Here is a 16394-nt window from a genome sequence, read left to right as displayed (position 1 = left end):
CCATTGGGAATGGTATACTAACTCTGGTACTTCAATTATTTTGAATGAAAAACCACATATCATTTACATTCTGCCCCGCAAGAATTCTGTTTGCACTTATGACCAAGGACATCCAGGTCTTTTTCAACAATAGCATTTCCCAATCTCTCACCATTTAATAAATATAAATGCGAATGATGATATTTGTTGTTCCCATCTGAATCATTTTTATACCTTGTGAGCAGCTACTGTCCAAACAGTGATCTATTTGATACCCAGCCAGCCTGTAGTCCAGAGAAAAAACACGACTATTCTCGTATCTCCATTATCCAATTTTTAATCCGTGGTATATATTCCACCCCTACCTACCCATGGACATTAACATTCCCCAATCACCCGAACTCATTCATGTCAAACGTCTGCTGAAACTTTAAATACTCCACTCCCACTGGTTCTCAATTGCTGATGTCACAGTGGACAATCTCCACAAGGTTTATCAAAGATCATTTCTATTTCCTGAATCTAGGCCGACTCTCCCAAATCATATCATTATTCTCCACGTGTTAAGTAGTCACGTTCCTTATGAAAGGTTACAATGATTTTTTTTTCCTCACAACTGACATTAAGCTATCCACTATCCAGTTTTGTGTTTGCCCTCTCGTCTTGGTTTAAATATCTCGTTTCACAATAGCTGTTTACCAGTCTGTAGGATCCTTTCCAGTATCCAAGCAGCTTTGAAGAATAATCAATAATACTTTAACTATCTCTGTTGCCGCATCCTGAATACTCTTGCAAGTAGGTCATCAGATGCATCACCTGACAAACCTTCAGTTCAATGAGATTTTCAAAGAAATACTTTTTATTAATTCTAATTTTCTGTAGTTCATCTTTTACAGTAGCCACTCTGTTTCCAAGTTTGTTTATGAACCTTCTTCTGTGGAGATAGAACCAATGTATTCATCTCAGTGGGCAAATGGCTTCTGTCAGCAAGTGATTCATGGGAGGATTGCACTCTGGAGATGATGGATAAGTCACACATCCTGCGTGGAAAGTTCCAGAATCAATCCAGTTCCCTTCATGGTGAGCGTCAGCACAGTCCTGTCCCTGGTGTGAGACTGCAGATTATACTGAAGGACGGGCACAGGGTAGTGAGCACATCATATTTTAAACAAACTGGTTTCACACTTTACATTTGGAATGAATTCAACTTCGGAAAATGTTCGTGGAAATTCCAGGGAGGATAGTGCAGTGCCTTGCTCCAACCTGTTGACAGAGCTTCTCTTCTGTGTAGTCACAGCTCCATTTGTTTACCGTGGACCCAGACACTCGGTAATTGCAATGTCCAGAGTGGGGCCACCAGACCCTCGGGTCTTCCTGAATGAACCCAGCAGCTGGCAATACATAGCTGAGAAAAGCATCCACAGAAACTCCACTGACTTTCAAAGGACAGGAGAAAGGCAATTCCCCATACCCATGGTGCACCCATTCAGTGTTGAAAATATCTTCAACTCCTCAGATTCTCTTCCTGGCTGAAAAAAGCCGTTGCACCTCTGCACAGTCCCACAGTAACAATTCCTCTCTCCAAAGAAGCAGTTGACAACGGAACGTTGCGTTTCTTTGTATCTCAGCAACAATAAGAGCAGCGCCAGGATTGCTGATGGAGTTGATCAACACACTCAGAGAAGAGAGTCAGGAGGAACGTAACTCACTTTAAACTGGGATATACCTAAATCGATGTGATATTCAGGAATATGGGAAAGGGAAATGTAAGAATAATTTGCCATTTTACTTTCCTTTCAGTTCATCGTCAGCACTGCCTTTCCTTGCTTTTCATTTTATTCTCTTTCTATCTGGTCATTTCTCCATCCGTTCATTTCAAACCTTGCCCCCAACCTTCCCTCAAACTCAATCATCCCTTATACCAGGATTGGGTCAGTGTGGGGGAGGTCACTGTTGTTTGTAATATCTATAAATGATCTGGAAGAGGGCACTGTTGGTATGATCAGCAAGTTTGGAGATGAAACGAAGATTGGTGGAGTCGCAGAAAGCATAAGGGACTGACAAAGAATACAGAGGGATATAGATAGACTGGAGAGTTGGGCGGAAAAGTGGCTGATGGAGTTCAGTCCAGACAAATGTGAGGTGATGCATTTCAGCAAGACTAATTCTATACCGAATCATAGAATGAACTGAAGAGCCTTGGGAAAACTTGATGGGCAGAGAGATCTGGGAGTGCAGGTCCATTGTACCCTGAAGGTTGTTGCATAGGTGGATAGAGTTGTCAAGAACTAATATAGTATGCTTGCCTTCATTCGATGGGGTATTGAGTATAAGAGCTGGCAAGCCATGTCAAAATTGTACAAGACATTAGTTCGGCCGCATTTAGAATATTTTGAACAGTTCTGGTCACCACATTACCAAAATGATGTGGAGGCTTTGGAGAGGTTGCAGAGAAGGTTTATGAGGATGTTGCCTGGTATGGTAGGTGTTAGCTATGAAGAGAGGTTGAGTAGTTGAGGAAAAAAGGAGATTGAGGTTCACAAAATCATGAAGGGTATAGGCAGTATGGATATCAAGTACTACACACAGAGGGTGGTGGGCGTTTGGAACGCGTTGCCAGCAGAGATGGTAGAGGCAAGCACGGTAGATTCATTGAATGTGCGATTGAATAGATACATGAATAGGTGGGGAGCAGAGGGATGCCGATGCTTAGGAATTGACCGACAGATTTATACAGTACATTTGAATCGGTTCAGGCTTGAAGGGCCGAGGGGCCTGTTCCTGGGAAGTACATTTTCTTTCTTCTTTGTTCTTCGTTAAAAATAATATTATTTTCGAGTTGTTTTCTGTTGTGAAGCAGTGTCACTGGACTGGAAACATTATCTGTGTTTCTCCTCACAGAGCCTGCCATACCCGTTGAGATTCTCCTAAACTTTCAGACGCTGGAGAATTTTATTTCCAATATCCAGCATCCAGAGTTTCTTGGTTTATTTCACCTTTAACGCTGTTATTTCACGGGATGTCAGCATCACTGGCAAGAACAGCATTTGTTGCCGATCACTAATTGCCCTTGTCTGTGAGGTCATTTATCAAGACAATATGGAGCCAAACACATTGTTGTGAGTCTGAAGACAGTCTTAGTCCAGACTGGGCAATAATGTTCAGTTTCTTTACCAAATGCTATCAGTGAAAAATAAAAATAAATCCTGATAATTTCTGTTTTCCATGATTGAAATTAGGTTTCATTCCAAATTTTTTTCATTCGAGTTTAAGCACTGTAATTGGATGTGTTAGGATTTTAAACAGTGCCTTTGGAGTCGTTGCCTGTGCCTCTGAATTACCCGTCCACTTACATTATCAATCTGATGTAAGTCCTTATTCCATAGTCCATATTCCCTCTTCCATTATCCCTGCCAGAGAGAGATGGCAAGGGAATCAGTTTCAGTACAAACAAGAAAAAGGATTTTGGGACTAAAGAGACAGGGAGGTGGAGAAAAAAATTTATGTAAGATCACAGGTTTCAGAATGCGGAAATGAAGATATATCGACAGCAGACGGCAACATGAGCCAGTATTCCCAGGAATGATGAATGAAGGGGATGCTTGTGTCTTTTCAAATGCTGGAAAATATTGCATGAGCATTTTTCCTGCAGTTTTGTAACTGGGAGTGAGGTCGGCAGAGTCGTCCAGTCACTGGGCTGAAACTAACAATAATTTGTCTCAGTGCCATTTTCATTGACCGTGACAGAGGGATTGTCTGTACAAAGCCGAGCTAGTTTCCTGGTGCTATCTTATCGGACTCACCTCATTAACTGCCTACCCCACCCCACAGCTTCTCTCATTCAATACCGGCCCGATTCTCCTACCCAATGTGGCTGGAAGTATTTACGAAGGCCAGGTTGGCCCTAGATATTCCGTGATCCCTGGCACTTGTGCCATCATGATAAAACCACTGGGCACACGGTTGAGCTTTCTCAGTGTGGACCTGCCAGCACATTTTACCCTGAACATGGCAGATAAGGAGCAATTACACCACGGTTTGTCGACAGGGGCACGGAGGTCCTGGTGGATGAGCTAGTACAGAGGAAGACCATTCCCTTCCCAGAGTGGGCCACATCTCCAGACCCACCGAGCATGGTCTGAGCTCACCACACGGCTCAGTGCAGCATCTGTGATCTGACGAAATGTCCAGCAATACAGGATAAGCATCAATAACCTTCTCTGCTCTATCAGGATTAGGGTCACCGTGTTCTCTATGCTCCCTCACCCTCACTGCCCAAACAAGGCTCATGCTCCACCACTCTCACTGCGGCATAACAAACCTTCCCCATCTCTCTCTCTCACCTTTTCAACACCCACACATGGTGATAGAATGTTGTGGAGAATGCCGATTATAAAATGTTCCAGAAAATGTTCCAAATAATTCCCATCTTCAAAAAAATGTCAGTGCCCCAGTAAGTTACACATAATGGGAAGGAGTAGAGATGTACGTTATTTGAATCACATTCAATTACAATCCATCATGAGGTCATTCTGCCCTTCAAACATGCTCCAGCATTTAATAAGATCTTGGCTGATCCAGATGACACTCGAGCACCTTTTCCCCGGTTTCCTTCAAGCGCCTGTTCGAGGACATTTCCCATTACAATTAGTAATTACTTGTATTCCGCTAAAGCCAGCTTCTAAACACTTGTCTCATTATAAAATACCTTTTATAGCAGAGAAGGCTTTTATCCTCAGCCGTTATCTTGACCGTTATCTGAATTTGTCCTTTTTCCTTGTTATGAAAGTACCTTTCCTTTGCGTGTGCCTGTTTCTGTCTGTAACAGTTACACCATCTCCCACTCAGTTGGCTGCACGGTTGGATCGTGATGCAGAGGGATGCCACCAGTGCATGTTCGGTTCCCCACACTGACAGAGGTTACCATGAAGGGGACGCTGTCTCAACCTCACACCCTTAACCCGAAGTGTGGTTGCTCTCAGGATAAACAACCACGTATGGTCTCTCTCTAACGACAGAGCAGCCCCATGGCCCTTTGGATCTTTATTCTATCACTGCTAGTTTTGTAAAGTGTTTTCTGGATTATCATTTCATTTTGCGAAATGTTCTGGAGCAGTGCCATTTTGTACCACTGTCAGCCTTTCCCCACCCTGCACATTCCCCCACACTGCACCATTTGCCAAAGGTGCGAGGGAGGAGCGAAGGAATTCTGGGAAGGTGAGTCTAACCGTTTGACAGGCTTACCTCAGGCGTCGGGGCCTTCATTTGCCGAGAGGTGTGAGGGAGGAGCGAAGGAATTCTGGGAAGTTTTTAAGTGGGTGAGGAAAGGGATTGAGGATCTGAAAAGTGAATGCAGAGAGTAAGGTTGGAAACTGAAGAACAGAACAAATTTAGTCGTGGTATCAGGTTTGCTACCGGTGTCACGAGATAGTGAGATGAGGAACAGTCAGCGAATGCAGCTTAACACGTGGCTGCGAGGCTGGTGCAGGCGGGAGGGCGTCAGGTACCTTGACCATTGGAATACATTTTGGGGAAGGTGAAACCTGTACATGAAGGACGGGTTGCACCCGAACTGCATGGGCACAAATGGGTGGGAGATTTGCTCATGTGATTCGGGAGGATATCATCTCGTTTGACAGGGAGGGTCGTGGGAATCAGAGCCATATGTCTGAGAGGGTGACAGTTTCAGCAGGGACAGGGAAAGGATGTATTGAATCTATCAGGAAGATTTCTCTCGCGCTGCAACAAAACCATCGGTTAAAGTGCGTCTTGTTTAATGCAAGATGTTTCCGAAATTAGAGTGACAAACTTAGAGCATGGATCAGTACATGGGGTTGCGATGTTGTGGCCATAAAATAGACGTGGATTTCACAGGGGCAGGGATGGTTGCTTGATATTCCAGGGTTTAGAACATTTAGAAAGAACAAGGTGGTTGGAAAAAGAGGAGGCGTGTAGCATTGCTAATCAGAGAGCGCATCACAGCTACAGAAACGAAGGTTATTGAGGAAGGTTTATCTACTGAGTCAGTATGGGTGGAAGTTAGGAACAGCGAGGGAACAGCCACCGCATTGGTGGTTTTCTACAGACCACCTAATAGCAGTAGAGAGAGATTGAAGATCTCATCGGTGAGCAGATTCTAGAAAATTGCAAAAGTAGCAGGGTTGTTGTTCTGGGTGATTTCAACTTTCCCAAAATTGACTGGGACCTCCTAAGTGTAAATGGTCTGGATGGATCTGTTTTTGTCAGGTGTGTTCAGGAGGGTTTCCTTACTCAGTATGTAGACAGATCGACGAGGGAAGGGGCCATATTGGATTTGGTGCTCGGCAATGAGCCAAGACAGGTGTCAGATCTCGTGGTGGGAGAACACTCTGTTGAGAGTGATCACAACCGCCTCACATTTAACATAGCCTTGGAGAGTGAGAGGAGCAGTTACCGAGGGAAGATATTTAATTGAGAAGAAGGAAATTATGACACTTTCAGCCAAGATTTAGGAAGTACAGACTGGGAACAATTGTTCCACACAAAGAGCACATCAGCTATGTGGAGACTATTTAAGGTGCAGTTGTTGGAGTGATGTACACATTTGTTCCTCTGAGACAGGTAAGAAGGTGTAAGATTAAGGAACCTTGAATGACGAGAACAGAGGAACTTCTCATGAAAAGGAAGAAGGCAGCAAGGGTCTAGCACAGCTTTAGGAGATTACAGGCTTGTTAGAAATGGTCTCAGAATTGGACTGAGAAGAGCCGGGGAGGGGGTGGGGGGTGCACGAAAAAGGTTTGGTCAGAAGGATTAGGGAGAACGCAAAGGCATTTTACTCGTACGTGAGAAATAAGAGAATGATAAGGGAAAAGGTCGGGTCGATCAGGGATAGCATAGGGAACTTGTGCCTGGAGTCTGAGCAGATAGGGAAAGGCCCAAATTAGATTTTTGCTTCGGTTTTCACCAAGGAAAGGGAATATATTGTAAATGAAAACAATGAGGAGCTGGGATACAGTCTTGACCAGGTCAAGATTGATGAAGTTGATGTGCTAGAAATTTTGGAAAACATTAGCATTGATAAGTCTCCAGGGCCAGAGCAGATTTATCCTAGGCTGCTCCGGGAAGTGAGAAATGAGGTTGTTAAGTCGCTCGCGAGGATATTTGCCTCCTCACTCCACAGGAGTCGTACCGGAGGATTTACACCCGCACCAACGAACACAACCACCCGATGGCTGAAAACTTTAACTCTCCCTCCCACTCTGCCAAGGACATGCAGGTCCTTGGCCTCCTCCATCGCCAGAACATGGCAACATGACGCCTGGAGGAAGAGAGCCTAATCGTCTGCCTCGGAACCCTCCAACCATAAGGGATGAATGCAGATTTCTCCAGTTTCTTCATTTCCCATCCCCCCACCTTATCTCATTCCGAACCCTTGGACTGCCTTCCTGCCTTCACTGCCTTCCTAACCTGCAATCGTCTTCCGAACCTCTCCGCTCCACCCCCTCTCCAGTCTATCACCCTCACCTTAACCTCATTCCACCTATCGCATTCCCAACGCCTCTCCCCCAAGTCCCTTCTCCCTACCTTTTATCTTAGCCTGCTTGGCACATCTTCCTCATTTCTGAAGAAGGGCGTATGCCCGAAATGTCGATTTTCCTGCGCCTTGAATGCTGCCTGACCTGCTGTTTTTTTCCAGCAACACATTTTTCAGCTTCCTCCTAACTGCCAACCACCCAGGCAACCTTTGTGTGAAACACACACTTATTTATCACACTCCCTACCACCCCACTCCATATTCACATTTATAGATACAACAACTAATAAGGGACACAGCTCTGATCACTGTGGTACACCAGGAGACACTGGTCTCCAGTCACACAAACAGCCTTTTCCCACCACCCTCTGTCTCCTGCCACGAAGATAATTTGAATGTAACTTTCAAAGTTGCCTTTGATACATTAGATTGTACTTTATTAATTTTCACAGTGGGGCTTTGTCAGTGCTCTGGCTGATAAACCATTTAAATGACCTCTTTGAAATAAATCAATAAAACCCATTCAGCACGATTTCCCCTTGAAGACTCCATGCGAACTCACCCCTGATCAAACATTGCCTCTCAATTTTCTCCTTCCCTATTTTCCCCAATAGTTTCCCTGACACTCACTGATACTCAGTGACCTAGAGTTCCCTTGTCTATCTCCACCAGCTTTCTTGTAAAGGGTGCTTCCCACCCCCACCCCCACCCCCCCAAGAACTCCAGCACTCCCCTGTGACCAGATTCTACTTAAACATTTGAGTCAGGGCCTTTCATCCCTTGTCTCCAACAGCACCGTGTGATACAACTTATCCAGACATGGGGACATCTCGAATTTTTCTCTGCCAAAACCATCAATCCCTGCTCGCATCTTATATTAACCAGGTCAAGAACTTCCCAGTCCGGTCTTCTTGAAATAGGTCCCTGCCTCCTTCTTCTCCCAATTAAAACGGATGTGAATCTCTCACGTCACAATCTACCAATGTTCTCCAGATTCACACACAGATTGCCTCTTGGTTTCTAATGGATCCTGGTTGCTTCCTGGTTATTCTGTTCTACTTGATGCGCTCGTGGAATGCCATAATATCAGAATATAATGAGGAAGCTGTTGAAATCGGCTTGAGACCCCGCAACCACACGGGATAAATGTCGTTTTTAAAAGCTTCCTCATTTCACCTGCCCCCACATTATCCCAGTCCAAAACCTGCAACTCGGCACACCCTACGGACTATTCCATCAATGCCCCTCTGACCTTTCATCTTCTCCCTCACCTTCATCCACCTTTTGATGACCCAGCTACCTCCCCCAACCCCGCTCCCCTCCCATTTATCTCTCACTCCCGATTCACAAGCCTCAGTTCTGACAAAGAGCTGATACCCGAAACATTGATTCTGCTGCTCCTCGGACGCTGCCTGACTGGCTGTGCTTTTCCAGCATCACACAATACTCCAAGTACAGTCTCACCAACACTCTGTGCAACAGGTGCAGAACGTCTTTACTTCTAGTCGAAGCAAATTATTGAAGAAGCTGGAATCTTTTCTGAAACCAACGCAAGCTGGAAGTCACAGTGAGAGCATCCGTGGAGAGAGAGAGAGAGAGATAGAGAGAGAGAGAGAGAGAGCTTGAAGATCTACATTAACTATACACTGATTCCCTTTAAATGAAGGCAAACCTAACTTTTACCTTCCCCCATTTGCATTTGTTTCTCCCAAAACCCTTTACTTCATATTTTCTTCTGCTAACCTACTGTATGACTTCTTTAAATATCCTCGTGAATACCAAACTATACCACATCACTGGGTCTGCGTCGTTTATACCTAAAAGGGGGGACACCTTCACGCAAAATGTTTCTAAATGTTGACTTACTTTTCAGATAGCGAGAAGTTTTCTCTTCATGTTTGCTCTTAGTTTTTAAGTGTCCAATATCACATTCTTTACTGTTATGTCCAGCAGATTCCCTTCTGTGAGTGACAAGTTAAATGGTCTGTAATTCTCCATTCTCCCTCTTCTTCCTTTCTTAAATCCTTGGAATGCAGTTATAACCTTCCAAATTGAAAATGGAAAAATACAGTGATCCCCAGCGCAATCAAACTGTCTATTGTTGCTTTCTCTGAAATTCTGGTGTGACGTATATCTGATCCGTCAGACTTAGCAATGCTCAAACCAGATATGTTTTGAAATCGAACTTCATTATTGGTATGAACGATTTTAGTCTTTAGTTGTGCAAGTCCCATAGTCACTTGATATTTCTGATATTGCTGGAAGATTTTAAGGATCTTCCTCAAGAGATAAAGTAACTGTTTAGTTTCCCGTCATTTTTCTGTTCTCTCCAATAAATTATCCTGTTCACACATTCACTGTTTCACATTTGACGTTGCTTTCTTTCTCCTTTCAAATATTGATCGAGGGTTTTCGTCAGGCTTTTTCTTCCTGGTTAATTTGCATTTTTGTTGTCTTTTTGATTTACTGATCAGTTTGTTAGCCCTCTTTTGATGTGTCCTAAATTTCAGTGAATCCACAATATTTGGCATTTTTCTGAGGCACTTTCTTTTGATCTAATGCAACTTTTAACTTCTTTTGTTAACCATGGTTGAGTCACCGTTCCTATTTGCTATTTGCACCTTTGAGGGACATATGCATATTGTACGCCTTACAGTGTTTCTATAAGTACCAGACATTGCCGACCTTTCACTAGGTCTTTTTCATGTCCTTTTCAAATTCACTGAAGCCAACGTATCCCCATACGTTCATAGCTCGCATGACTCAGGGATATGCACGTAATTTACGAAAGAAACACTGCCTTGTTATCAGACCTCGTGTATGTTTCTTAGGATCACAATTCGCCAAATCTCCTTTACACCTAAGTTTTCGATTAGCTCTTCTGGCAACACAACTCCAATTCGACAATCGCCTGATCTCTAGCTGGGTGCTCAAGCTAATCCATTAAAGTTATCCATCTCATCCGTGTTTATGTAATCCATTTACCTAGCATTAACATGCACTTGGGTTAATACTGTTTAGATGTAATTTGAAGCTGCCCATTATTACTTCAGTACCCACAAACGTGTGTAGCTTATTTCCTGTTTTATAAGATTACCAACATTTGTATTGGAACTTTCATTTTGAAATATAACTCCCATCAATATTTGCTTCTCCTGGCTGTTTCTAAACTCCACTTTACCAGATTCTATGGAGTCTGAGTAACGTGGGATCTGGGGAAATTAACGGTAGGTTCAGGCGAGATGTTTGGCGAGGCACATCTCAACATTGATATTGTCTCACCACATTTCACCTGTTCTTCTCAAGTGTCATTGTAACATTTTCCCCAGAGCTCCAGTTATGCTGTGGAGTAAAGAAGGACAATGATCTTTCAGCAATGCTGTGTATTCCCGCAGAAAGCTGAGACTGCTCTAACCTGGGTTGGGACCCTTACAGCAGGCTGGTAAAGTGCTTCTGCTGCTGTGCAGGATCTTAATATGATCACAACTGGAGTAGTGTGCACAGATTTAATCTTCTCAATGAGGAAAGGATTTTGGAATTAAGTCAGAAATTATTCAATCAACTGATTTCTGCAATGAAGGTGTTAACCACTGAATCCACACAGTGTCGAAACTGGTCATTTGACCCATCCACTCCACACTGATCCTTCGAAGATCATCCCATCCAAACACACAACACTGCCCCACCAACCCAATCCCTGTGACCTGTATTTTGATGAACGCAGCCTGCACATCCCAGGACGTGGTGTATAGATTAGCATGGGCACTCCATCTAACCTGCATATCTTGGGACTGTGGGAGGAAAGTGGAGGACCTGGAGGCAACCCACACCGACATTGGGAGAATATGCAAACTCCACACTGACAGTCAACTGAGGCTGGAATTGAACCTGACCTCTAGTGCTGTGAGGCAGCATTGCTAACAACTGAGTTACCTCGTGCGGGCAACACAACTTGCCTGCACATTTCAGCCCTCGAAATGTGACGTAACAGCAGGGTGATTCCATAAGTCCCCAAAACTTATCTGAGCAACAGCAGGAGGACATTTAGATCTTGAACGGCTTGTTCAGGAACTGGAGTTGGACATGCACGTCATAAAAACCATAATGGAGGAGAAACAGGCGGACAAACAATAATGTAGAAACGCAAGGAGGACATTCAGCCCATCGAGACTGTAATGTTGGAACAGCAGGAGAACAGTCAGCCAATCAACACTATAATGTTGGAACACTGGACGACATTCAGACAATCAAGTGTGTAAAACAGGAACAGAATTTTTCCAACCAGCCACTCATGCATCTTACATTGCAATTGGAGCAGATCTTTTACAGCCCTGTGTTTGTTACACAGGAGTTGAAAGGGAATATAGAGATTATAGAATAGAAAGAAATTAGAATAACCAACTTCACTAGGCAATGGAATATAGTGGTCAAACCGCTGGTATTCAAGGCAAATTGTTAGAATCTGTTCTGAAGGAATTAGTAACGGAGGTTTTCAAAGTCAAGCCACAATCCATCACAGTTAATATGGTTTTATGGGGGATAAATCATGTTTGAATGATTTGATTAACATCTTGTATACAGAAGTGACAATCCAGGTAGATAAAGGGGATCCTTTGAATGCATTATAACTGGACTTCCAGATAGAATTGCATAATGTATTACAAAAAAGAGACAAGATCGCATGGGGTTAGGAAACAAAATTGCCAACAGAGAGGATTGCCTAAACAATAAAAGCCATCAAATGAAGTTGCTGGTTTTGGACTGGGTTGGACAGGATCAAAAATCACACAACACCCCGTTGCAGTCCAGCACGGTTATTGGAAAGCACAAGCCTTCGGAGCGCTGCTCCTTCATCAGGTGTCAGGGTGAGAGGAAGATCTTAGACACAGAATTTATCAGGAAAAGATCAAAAGTTTGTACAACTCATGCACATGAATTGAAAACATGCAAGATCGCTCCTAAATCTTCAATTAGCTAGAATGGAGGTGAAGGTTTTGATTGATTAATTAATATGCAAATAATGTTTTGCACATTATTTGCATAAATTAGAAATTATTTCAAGTCACTGCTTGGCGAGGCCTTCAGACATTATCGATGTAAAGGAGGTGAGCCCTCTGGTCAGACAATGTATTTTAGGGGTGAGGCCTTGTTTGGGGTCTATCTGTGTCTTCACCTGGAGTTAGACTGCGTTTATTTCCAAAGTAGGAGGTTATAAAATATACATTGACTGTCTACAAATTGCATGTTTGTTGAACAAAATGGAATGTATCTGCAAATAAAAATGTGCAAATGCAAATTCACCCCATAGATTTTTGTGTGTGTGGAATGAGGAAAGTGGAGGACCTGGAGGCAACCCACACCGACATTGGGAGAATATGCAAACTCCACACTGACAATCAACTGAGGCTGGAATTGAACCTGACCTCTAGTGCTGTGAGGCGGCATTGCTAACAACTGAGTTACCTCGTGCGGGCAACACAACTTGCCTGCACATTTCAGCCCTCGAAATGTGACGTAACAGCAGGGTGATTCCATAAGTCCCCAAAACTTATCTGAGCAACAGCAGGAGGACATTTAGATCTTGAACGGCTTGTTCAGGAACTGGAGTTGGACATGCACGTCATAAAAACCATAATGGAGGAGAAACAGGCGGACAAACAATAATGTAGAAACGCAAGGAGGACATTCAGCCCATCGAGACTGTAATGTTGGAACAGCAGGAGAACAGTCAGCCAATCAACACTATAATGTTGGAACACTGGACGACATTCAGACAATCAAGTGTGTAAAACAGGAACAGAATTTTTCCAACCAGCCACTCATGCATCTTACATTGCAATTGGAGCAGCTCTTTTTACAGCCCTGTGTTTGTTACACAGGAGTTGAAAGGGAATATAGAGATTATAGAATAGAAAGAAATTAGAATAACCAACTTCACTAGGCAATGGAATATAATGGTCAAACCGCTGGTATTCAAGGCAAATTGTTAGAATCTGTTCTGAAGGAATTAGTAACGGAGGTTTTCAAAGTCAAGCCACAATCCATCACAGTTAATATGGTTTTATGGGGGATAAATCATGTTTGAATGATTTGATTAACATCTTGTATACAGAAGTGACAATCCAGGTAGATAAAGGGGATCCTTTGAATGCATTATAACTGGACTTCCAGATAGAATTGCATAATGTATTACAAAAAAGAGACAAGATCGCATGGGGTTAGGAAACAAAATTGCCAACAGAGAGGATTGCCTAACCAATAAAAGCCATCAAATGAAGTTGCTGGTTTTGGACTGGGTTGGACAGGATCAAAAATCACACAACACCCCGTTGCAGTCCAGCACGGTTATTGGAAAGCACAAGCCTTCGGAGCGCTGCTCCTTCATCAGGTGTCAGGGTGAGAGGAAGATCTTAGACACAGAATTTATAAGGAAAAGATCAAAAGTTTGTACAACTCATGCACATGAATTGAAAACATGCAAGATCGCTCCTAAATCTTCAATTAGCTAGAATGGAGGTGAAGGTTTTGATTGATTAATTAATATGCAAATAATGTTTTGCACATTATTTGCATAAATTAGAAATTATTTCAAGTCACTGCTTGGCGAGGCCTTCAGACATTATCGATGTAAAGGAGGTGAGCCCTCTGGTCAGACAATGTATTTTAGGGGTGAGGCCTTGTTTGGGGTCTATCTGTGTCTTCACCTGGAGTTAGACTGCGTTTATTTCCAAAGTAGGAGGTTATAAAATATACATTGACTGTCTACAAATTGCATGTTTGTTGAACAAAATGGAATGTATCTGCAAATAAAAATGTGCAAATGCAAATTCACCCCATAGATTTTTGTGTGTGTGTGTGTGCAAGTGAGAGACGGCAGGTGTCTGTGTGAAGGAGAGAACGAAAGAGACAGTGTGTGAGGGAGAGTGTGTGTGAGAGTGTGGTAAGGAGAGAGAGAGAATATGTATGTATGCGTGCGTGTGACATACGGAGTGTGCATGTGAGTGGGGAGTGTAAGTGTGCCTAAAGCAGATCGGGAGAGTGTGCATTTTTGTGTATAAGGGGATGAGTGAGAGCGTGTGCTTATCCAGGCTAAGGCATAGACATATTTGGCAGATCCCTTTCCCCATACACACTCAATCCGTGGTGTCAGAGCTTCCCCTCTCTGCAGTCTCTGCTCCATTTGTTGTGCATGTTACAGACCCAGATGCTGCAACTACAGTTCCCATGCTTCGTTCACAGTTGCATCACCAAATCCTCAGGTCTCCCTGAATGTCTGAGGCAGCTCCCAGCACAACCTCCAGCAAACCATCCCAGTACCTCCACTAACTTTTCAATAACAGGATACAGTCAGAAGCCCATCAGCTACAAATTAGATGCTTGGCCGTTTACAATGATATTCGAGAAGCTTCCGTGTATTAATGACCACACCTTTGCCTGAGAGGGACAAGCACAGGCTTTCAATGGACAGGCGCAGACCAAGTTTAAAAGTCGTGTTTCAAAGCTACTGGAACCCTCTGGTTCAACATGAAGCACCACGTGGGACACACCAGGAAGTAAACAACAGCCTGACGCCCACCATTTCATCGTTATTGCGCTTCTCAATGCCAGCACACGATACACTAGCAGGCAAAAACCAAGGCCAGGGAAAGATACAGAGGGAGGTTCACATGAAAGATAGAAACAGACAATTCATTAACTGAGAACAAGGTGTGGAAACATGGGCGGAAAGAAAAGACAGGGGAGTGGAACTAACTGGAGGCGTTAGTCCTGGGTGGGTTCAATGACCAGATGAGAACATGAATAAATAATTTCGGGATGATTCGAAAATGTTTGTGACATCTAATTCTGAATTTCCCCCACAGAATCAACCCAGACACCATAAACTGGAACAAGGTAAGAGTCGAGCATGGAGAACTGTGCAGACTATGCCAATGTATTCCTCAGTATGCTGGACTATCTCCATAGCATGAGAAGTATTGCAAACCTTTGCCAGTATATTGCTGCTCCACTTGCACTGGATATCTGCCGAGCATGGGAAGATTTGCAGCCCATACTGCAAGTGACAGTAAGTGGGACTTCCACAAATTAACGTCCTGCATCTCCATGCTGCAGCTCAAAACAATGTGTCTTATGTATGCATGCGTTTGTGGGTCTGGGGTGGTGGTAGATGTGAAAATGATTGAGAGAGAATACACATGGAAAAACTCCGTTTCAATATGAACAACTGGCAGAACTTGGAATAATGGGCAGAGAGTGGTGAAGAAACGGGCATGGACAGATATGTGGAAATTCTTAAGAATATTAAAGTAAAGACATTGCCGGATGCAATAACGATATATTTCAGAATGCACATGAATGACAGGTGTATGGGTTTTGGTGTGAGTTCATATACAAGCCATGGAGTATTGACTCAGATTTGCTTTTGGGGTTTGAAAGCTGGGAGAGTCAGTAGTAGATTATTGGCTTCATTAAGACTGTATTTCATAGCTCAACCTTCAAAGAGCAGATGGGATGAACCAATGAAGTATATTCTGAAGGTGGTAGCTGTTGAAAATAGGAATGGTCAGGTTCTGGTGTCAGGGATCAAGTTATGGCCAAAGGAAACGTTACAGTTGAGAATCGTGTGCTTCAGACTTCGATATTGGTCAGGGATGAGATGGAGTCGGAGGAAGGAAATGGAGTTTATGACTAGACCAGAAGATGGTGACCTCCCTGCTCTGAAAACTTAAGTAGAAGCGGCAGTGGTATCATGAATCAAGGTTCACAGCTGAAATTGAGTAAGTCAACACAGAGATCTATGAGGAGCAAAAAGAGGCAAAGAGGGAGTGAGTGAATAAACAAGCTCCCTGATGCAGTTAATAATTGTCTGTAGAATATCGGCATTGAGTGTCTAAGCAGGAGC

Source organism: Chiloscyllium punctatum, chromosome 29 (genome assembly GCF_047496795.1).
Source record: "Chiloscyllium punctatum isolate Juve2018m chromosome 29, sChiPun1.3, whole genome shotgun sequence".
NCBI classification, from domain to species: domain Eukaryota; kingdom Metazoa; phylum Chordata; class Chondrichthyes; order Orectolobiformes; family Hemiscylliidae; genus Chiloscyllium; species Chiloscyllium punctatum.
This window is presented reverse-complemented; position numbering follows the sequence as displayed.